Below are 8,485 nucleotides of genomic sequence, written 5' to 3'. Positions count from 1 at the left end.
TGTCTGAGTGCAGCTCGGGTGGGCTCTTTTGTACAGGCAGTTGCAGCTGATCTGTTGGTAACTGCCGGGGCTGGCAAGAGAGAGGGTACTTGCTAAGGCTGCAAGGGATGGGGACTGGTGTTTTACTCCAGGAGTTTGGTGACAGAAAAGTGAAGGTATAAAATTGGGATACTGCTTTGGCAAGCAGGAGAGAATGAAAGGATGACAAGCCTGATCCTTGAGCCTGACATGAGGCCAAGCTGCAAGCTGTTGAGATATTGTCAACAGTGGCAACTACTTGTTTTCACCAAAGGGAGAATGTGTGTTCTGTCACAGAGTATTTGTGATTTCTCTGAGTGTCATGAATACCATACTTACATTTTCACCTTTAACAAAATATTAGTCATTTATGTTTGAAAAACATTTTTTAATTATCTTGCTATGCTTGACTTTTTTCACCTTCAGAAACATAACAGTCGAAGTTGCTTGGAAAAGGCATGAAGAAAGTCAGCTGTCAAATACTATTTTAAGTAATTCACCATTTACCATTCAAATGCAAAATTTAGCTTGCAGGATGCTGATTTTTTTGTGATTCATATAGGATCTATGACAGTCATCTCAAAGATAACATTTATGAGATTGTTACATTGGCATCTTTCTTGTAATAAACATTTGTAGAACAATTGAAATTTGGTAGATGAGTAGTGCTTCAAAATATTAAAAATGTTCACTGTGGGATGTTACACAAGCATCCTTTTAGCCTCAGCAGAATGAAGTAAAAACAAAGTTCTTATCAAACAGATGCATTAGTTTTTTTAGTTCCACTCTCTCTTCAGAAGGGAATAGACAAAATAGTGTTCAGGAGCAATTCATTTTTTCCCATCCATTTACAAATTGTGGGTTTTCAACAACACTGAAACGTGAGCCATAGAACGGTAAAGAGCTATTTCCAGAACCAACAAGAAGTGTATCTGGTTCTACAAACACCAAGATCCATGTTACACATTTTTTAACTTAATCTTTTGATACCTAATCAATTGTCTACATGTACTTCTGCGTGTAAAACATCAGATACAGAAACACTTGGGCAGAAACATTTATATCAAATGTATTATTCAACTAAAAATTATTTTTGACAAAAATAGGAATAGATTAGCAATTTCCATGAAACTTGTTAATTCTGTAGAAGTTCTTAAGAAATGTGTCTCTTTGCCTTGGAACAAATGTTAGAAAGTGAGCATTTTTTATAAGGAAGTGCAGTAAGTTGAACTTATGAGAAATGGATTGTATGTTGCAACCTGAGCTGTATTTTCTGTGATGCACACAGCCCTAGATTCCTGTAATACTCTTCCTCTCTTAGTGGAAGATATCTTAATTAGTAACAGGATAAATTGTTCGAAGTTGGGGTGGTGAGAGGAGAATAAACTGAGGACTGCTGAAATTCTGGAGCAATGTTTCCAAATTGAAATATTTCTGATTGTAATTTCAATTCAATCAGAAAAAAAATGAAATTTTACTTAGGATCTATGTAGTTGTACAATGCTGTTATAAATGTGATCTGCAACTGCATCAATATATTCCAGTCTGTCATACAAAGAAATAAGAAAAAAATAAATAAACTATGAAGCAGAAGACCAAACTCTACTTTGTAAGTATTTCTCTAGGGAACAGCTAGTGATGTATAATATATGTGATGGCTTATTAGGAGAAATCTCTTCCTCAGATTTGGCAGGTGGAAAGCTAGAGCGATGCATTTGTTTGCAATGGTAGACAATATCAAGAACAGTTAAAACCAAAATCAAGTCCCGATGGACCTGACAAAAAAGAACAGAAGGATTAATTCTTTTACTGTGCCTAATGCATCTTTGAGACTTGCTGTAAAACTTAATTCATTGTTCATGAAACACTTTGACGTCATCATATGAAAAAAGTTTGAGAAGTATTAGTGGTTGGTTTTGCTCATAAAAAATACATTATAGTCTACTACTACGTAATCTTTTTCAGTGAAATAAAGTAATAGTAAATTTGATTTTAATTATGTTTCTGTTATATTGTAATTATTTTTTATAATTATATATGATGTTCAGTACTTCAGCAAAGAGTTGCTTTATAATTAATTACCCTTGCTGTTGCCACAGATTATAAAATACCAGTATAGGAGTCATATGCTGAAGGAGAATATGTGCTAAAAGTTCAGTGAAACGCTTACCATTCAATATGCAAGAATGATCAGCACAGAGGGAAAACTGTTGCTATATTGTCTCAAGCATATTTATATATCAAGTTATAAATGTTCTTTGACTTTACAACGCAGGAAGTTAAAGTATCAAAGAGTGTCTCTTCTGATTGGAATAAAGACTTTTTTAAATGGATCCACTCTAAAACACTTTAGGACAAGCTTAACTGTTAAGTCAGCAGAAGTACTGATATTCAGAAATGTAAGCATAATCATGTACAAATTTCTTTGGAAGTAATGGTGCAATACAGCAGCCCTCACTAGGAATAAAAATGCTAGGGAATTAGGTCTGTCCCTTTCACTCCCCTCATACCTGATGTAAGTGAGGATCTGGGATTCCTCTATAATGAAATGAAAATTATGAGAACCCTCAGAGCTCAAATAATCCCATCTGCCTAAAATATTTGATTTAAAATGCGACAGTACTGATGACTAGTTTGGACACACAAAATCAGGGAAGATCCATCCTAGCCCTTCGTGAAATATCTTCACAATTGAACTGTATTTATTACTGTACAAGATTAAGAGCAGCTACTGCATGATTTTTAAGTAAAATAGACAGATCTTTCATTTTCACTAAATAATCAAAATGAATAAGGGTTAAATATACCATTTAATACCAACATACAATTTTAAGTTCTGAAAAGACTGAAACTGTTAGTTACTGTGCAGAATGACTGATTTCACAATGCAACATGTGAAAATATAACTGTATCAAGTGTCTAATGTAGATTTTACTGTAATTATTATTAATTATAATTAACTTTTATCAGGTAAATGTAGATAATTGTTTAAAGGCTTCTTTTTCTATGATAACCTGTAAATTAAAATAATCAATAACATCATAATGTTTGTCACCATCACATATTAAAATTCATGAATAATTTCATCTAGAATTGGGTTGACCATGTGAGTTCACCTAGATCTTTGTACTGAAATCATATAATGAATTTGACCCTTGTTATCTTGCCCATTACATTAAATCTACAAGTTTCACTTAATCATTTTCATCAGTCCTCCACCTGTCACATAGTTTCTCTTTACCTTCCTTTGGTTAAGTTGTCAGTCAAAATTACTAAATGTCTTAGAATCATAGAATGGTTTGCGTTGGAAGGGACCTTTAAAGGTCATCTTGTCCAACCCCCCTGCAATGAGCAGAGACAACTTCTACTAGATCAGGTTGCTCAGAGCCCTCTTGCACTGATGATGCTTCCATTTCCCTAAAGAATGAGGCAAAGTGTCTGAAAACTACTTAAAGTTTACAACTTATACAAATGAGGCAGGAAGAAGAGAACATGCAGAGTCTGATGGTTAGGAATAAAAAATAATACATATGTTACTCTTTTAGTGAAAGGTAGCATTGCTTTGTTCATGGACATAATTGGGAAACAAAATCAGCAAATGACTGTGTTTTAGTTAATGTTTAAAAACTGGGCATCTCAAATGAACATATAACTAAGGTTTAATCGTACTACCTTTGGCATATATACACTAGAGCTCATTCTTCCTGATAGGCACTTTTTATTTCTGGTAAAGAATCTTCCATTTGTTTACAGATTTCTCTCCATGGCAAGAAGTGTCACATTTAGCTGTGCTGAAGCCAGCTCACCTCTCCGTTAACAACCTGGTGATTTTTGCAAGTATATAGCAAGTTTCAACAGGAATCTTGCCTCATTAAATATTACTGGGTGAGTCTTTTCTGTTCTTATTTTTTTTCCTTCTTTTGGATTAATGGAAAATTATTTACAACCATAAAAAGTAAGTATTTGAAGTTTAAATTTTGTGGGTTTGTGTTTAAATTTTCTGTTTTACTCCTCTTTTGCTTGCATGAGGGTGGTAGAATTGACAAAAGATGTAATGCTCTCAAGCCATGAAATCATCAGGGATCTCAAGGATTATCCGGTGCTTCCCTACTTTTGAACAACTTTAACAATGGAGTCACCCAAGAAGGCACCCCAGAAGGGTGTGACATTTCTTTTGAGTTGATACCTATATTCTGAGTACCATGTGCACTTCATAGCCATGAGAATTCCCAGAGGTTCAGAGAAAAAGGTTGCTGTCAAGCTTATGCATGGGCAAACTTGCTTTCACTGAGTGAAAAAACAAACGAAGCAACAATAGGTGGTAAGGAAACTCTGATTTTTTTTTTTTTTTTAATCTCTTGCACTGGGTTTTAGAAAGTGCTGAAGTTGGTTGCCAGTAATAGATAAAACGTCAGATTATTTACCTGCAACAACATGATGCCATACATTAGCTTCATGGGAATAGAGGAGAAGTCTTGTTTGGTAGGATTATAACTTCCAAACTCTAGTAAACTTTTTTCCCAGACCTTCATGCCAACCATCTGTTAAAGCATCTCTGCAGAACTAGCCATCTGTTAAGTACTAAATCCTCTCTAGTGCTGTGCTTGTGTATATTTTTTTCAAGAATATTTAAGTTTTCTGTTTCAGCTGGTATTGTACCAACAAATATGAATAAGTGCCTTATTCTTACCATGAAAACTCTTGCAGTATGCATACTGCAGATGGGTAACTTTTGGTACATTAGCCGCCATTCATAGACAAATGTCCCATCATAACATTAGTGCTTTATCCATTACCTCATTCAAAAAATAAACTCTATTTTTGTTATCTTGTGACTACATAACTCAGGATTAATAAATAGATAATAGCCTTTTCCTGCATTCTGCTCACATTAACAGTGTTAGAGCTAATTTAATAATCTTTAGTTCTCTTGCACTTGTGCATAGAAAACTTGGAAACTGTAAGACAAAATTGACTTATACATCAAACTGGAAAAAATGTGCATTAAAAAAGACTGCTATATAATCTCATTTGTGCCATTGGCAAATATACTGTATTGTCTGTATTGGACTTATTAAGGGTTTTGCAGTTGGTGGTGCTATAATGAAACTAGATTATCGATATGCTAGCTGGATGACTGCAGAATTATTTGTTGTTGATTTATAAGTCATAGATTTTTGTGGTAACTTCAAATATAATTATCATTTGTAATTACCAAGAAAAATAATCATAATTATTCTCTGCTGTGTAAAATTACTAAAAAATTTATCACTTTAGTCAGATTAGTATTTTATTTCTTTGTAGCATAATAACACTATACTGTAAAATAGATTATTTTCTAAAACTACGAATAGTCAGCAAAGCGCAGTAAATGTAAGAAACAAGGCTGATTTCAGTCAAGTGAGCTTTTGACATGATAAAAAAATACAATAGAAAGTGAAAATCTTCAACAACTTTGCTTTGGAAATAATAATGAGCTTTTTAGCACATTTGTTTCATTCAAAGGACAAATTAATGTCATAACTGGTAGCATGTTCTCATATAACATAAAGCAAGCATGATTTAGAAAAATTTTCTAGTGATCAGATCTCAGAGAAACAGTCCAAACCTTACAAGTCTTCTATGAGGTCCTGATGTATAAAAGTGTTTAAGTATCTGCTTAATGCTAAACATGTACTTAAAGGCTTTGCTTTTCTGTACTGGATTGAATAATTCATACTACTTGCATCTTAATATGGCTTTTGAATAATTCCAGTGTTTGTATAGACTTATTTAAGGTACTGGTATAAAGATGGCATTTACCATAGTAACGAACTTCATCAACAGGTTCCCCTTAATAGTCAAGAGGCCGAATCTGATGGTTGGCTTGGAGGGATCCCTATTGCCTGCACAGTGAACCAAAGCCAGACTGAGTGTCCTAATTCAGGCACATAAACTGGACGCTCAGAATTCAGTGTTGTGGTGTGATTTGACAATTCTTTGTCATCGGGACATTTGTATTAAACTCCTGGTGCTGCATTCTTTCAGCAAATGTTTAACTATTGTCAAATATTTTCTCAGTTTGAGGACCAGGGCTGCTGCATATGTGCATGGCATTCAGGCTGCTCATCAGTTGTATGGATGGCATCTTCCTCACCTAGTGACAATACCTAGAAAAGTCCTGTCTTTGCAGAGGGATAGAGAAGAGTTCTCACACTTTCTGCTTTTAGAAGAACATAGGGCTTATTTTATGGAATTTAAGATGACCGTGTTCTTACCCCACACCTGCCCCACTAGCTGTTCTGCTGCTTTCCCGTCACAAGCTTTTAAAATTTTTCAATTGTTCTGATAGGTGTTTGCACAGTTACTGCAAATGTAGTATGTGGGTCTCTCATTTATGGCTGTCCAGAAGCTTATTTAATGGATATATCACTTCCCATTTAGCGACACTTCTCTCATTTGTATTTGCAACTCTGCTTTCACATACCACCCCGCAGGAAGCTTCACTATATACTTCTGATTCTGACTGAATTAGCATCTTATTCTGTACTTCAAAAAGGAATATGAATTTTGCCATTGATTACAAACCTCTGGCAGTTCACAAGTAAAATTCTGATGGTCAAGGTAATCTGAGACACAATAATTGAGAGATTTAAATAGTGAGATTATAGGCAAGACATTCTCAGGAATGTTTAACTTGAATTAGATTGCTGTGTTCTATAACAGCCACATACATTTCCTTTAGGGAGAATTTATGTCACCTTAAGTTCTTAGTCTTCAGTCTGGATAACTGGAAGATGAATGCACTGAGGTTCACTATTGCATCTATGGACAATTATTTTAGAATTTAATATATTTTTTAATTGTTATTATATTTTTTACCGGTAGTCTGGTGTGCCTACTGTAGGCATTCTACTCTATTTCACATTTGTGGGATCTTTTATTAGATCAAATGATAGGCTATAGTATTTTTTTCTCTAAGTCACTCTTAATGTCAGAAGGAGAAGCAACAGACTAATCAAAGATACTACATTTACCTACACATCTTTCCTCATATTGCTTATATCATCAAAAGTATGACTATACTGTTATTATTTCTGCTTTAGATCACATGTGAATATTGTGAATATTCTCGTTCTTGTAGAGAAGCAAAAGTTCAGATGGTTAATGAAATGCAACAATATACAATGTTATAGTCTATTACTATAGCTTTAATAGTGATCAGTATTTTTGCTGGTTTTAGTGAAATTGTTCAGCCTCTATATCACTGTACAACATAAGAAAATTTGGGCCCAGTAAGTGTAATTGTGAATACAAAGTTGTGTAACTTTCTTCGGTGCAGAAAGGCCTAGCAATCTCAGAAATGGCTATGAATAAAGGTAAAGAAAGTCTAAGATAAAATAAGGATAGGGCATACTTACTTACATAGTAAAACACTGAAACTTCTTCAAGTCTCTTTCACTAGTTGTATTTTTCTAGCTAAAGTCCTTCTAGGCTTTTCCCTCAGCATGGAAATTACTTCAGTTTGCAAACACATCCCTGATGTTTCACTTAACCTATTGTTTCTGCTGTCTCAAATATTGGCTTTTAAGCTGAACCATTACACTCTTGATGAGAAATATGTATATTTCACACAAATATCTTGCAGAGAAATTAAATTATATATTTTTTCAGAGATACTTACGCTATGAAAACACATGCTAAAATGATTACTAAGCAGCTGTTGTACAAGGTTATGTGTGGGTGGTGCCTCTGACCTTCTACATTAAACCCAAGCTGAGTGTTTAATGAACTACTATTTTTGGAGTATCTTACAAAAATCAGGTAAATGACTCATTTAGTTCCCCACAGTCCAATGTTAGCTAACCATGTCTTTTGTGATGCCACGTACTAGATCCCTGCGGTGAGCATGTGTGTACTGAATCTGCGTGATGAAAAGTAGAAGCCTGCCCTCTCGGTTGGTCATAACACACTTTTGCTCTATTCATTGCCAAGGCAAGTGGATGTAGTTTACATGCCACATACATGTACACAGCATGAGTACACCCACAGGATGGCTAAGTCTGGCTATTTGGGAAAGTGTTCAGAGTAATTGTTCAGATACTCTCAGATATCAGAGATTCAATTCCTTTCTTACCAAGATTGTGAGTGTAGAAATATAGCAATGGGTAAGAGGGAGTTTCTTGGTTAGAAAACCCCACAACCTTTCTGAATTACTATAAAAGAAAAAAATGTTTTATCAACTTTGTAAATGATAACCTTGATTAATTAACTCATTGCCTCTTACTTAATGTCCAGCAGAGGAGAGAATGAAGGGACAAGAGTGACTTTCAATGCCATGAGACTAAGTTGTCACATTTTGACATTGACCAAGTGCGTTTCATTTTAAGTGTTGCCTCTAGTTTACACCAGCTGAAGAAAGAAAAAAAGTAAGCCTGAAGTGTGCTAGATGTCAAAGCAGCTGAAAATCAAAGGAACAAAATCACTA

At 34.6% G+C, this 8,485-nt stretch overlaps 1 protein-coding gene across 1 annotated transcript in view; it reads left to right on the top strand.

Annotated features, from left to right (window-relative positions):
* The first annotated feature begins 3,843 nt into the window (after positions 1–3,843).
* The window catches only part of GRIK2 (glutamate ionotropic receptor kainate type subunit 2), a 480,740-nt gene continuing 476,098 nt past the window's right edge, over positions 3,844–8,485 (top strand). Inside the window, exon 1 of the mRNA XM_030042616.2 lies at positions 3,844–3,903. The gene's annotated coding sequence lies outside the window, so the exon portion shown is untranslated. The remainder of the gene's footprint in view (positions 3,904–8,485) is intronic.

The sequence above is a fragment of the Aquila chrysaetos genome, chromosome 2, assembly GCF_900496995.4.
Source record: "Aquila chrysaetos chrysaetos chromosome 2, bAquChr1.4, whole genome shotgun sequence".
Lineage (NCBI taxonomy): Eukaryota > Metazoa > Chordata > Aves > Accipitriformes > Accipitridae > Aquila > Aquila chrysaetos.
The sequence above is the reverse complement of the archived record's forward strand: the minus strand, read 5'-3'. Positions and strand labels throughout refer to the sequence as shown.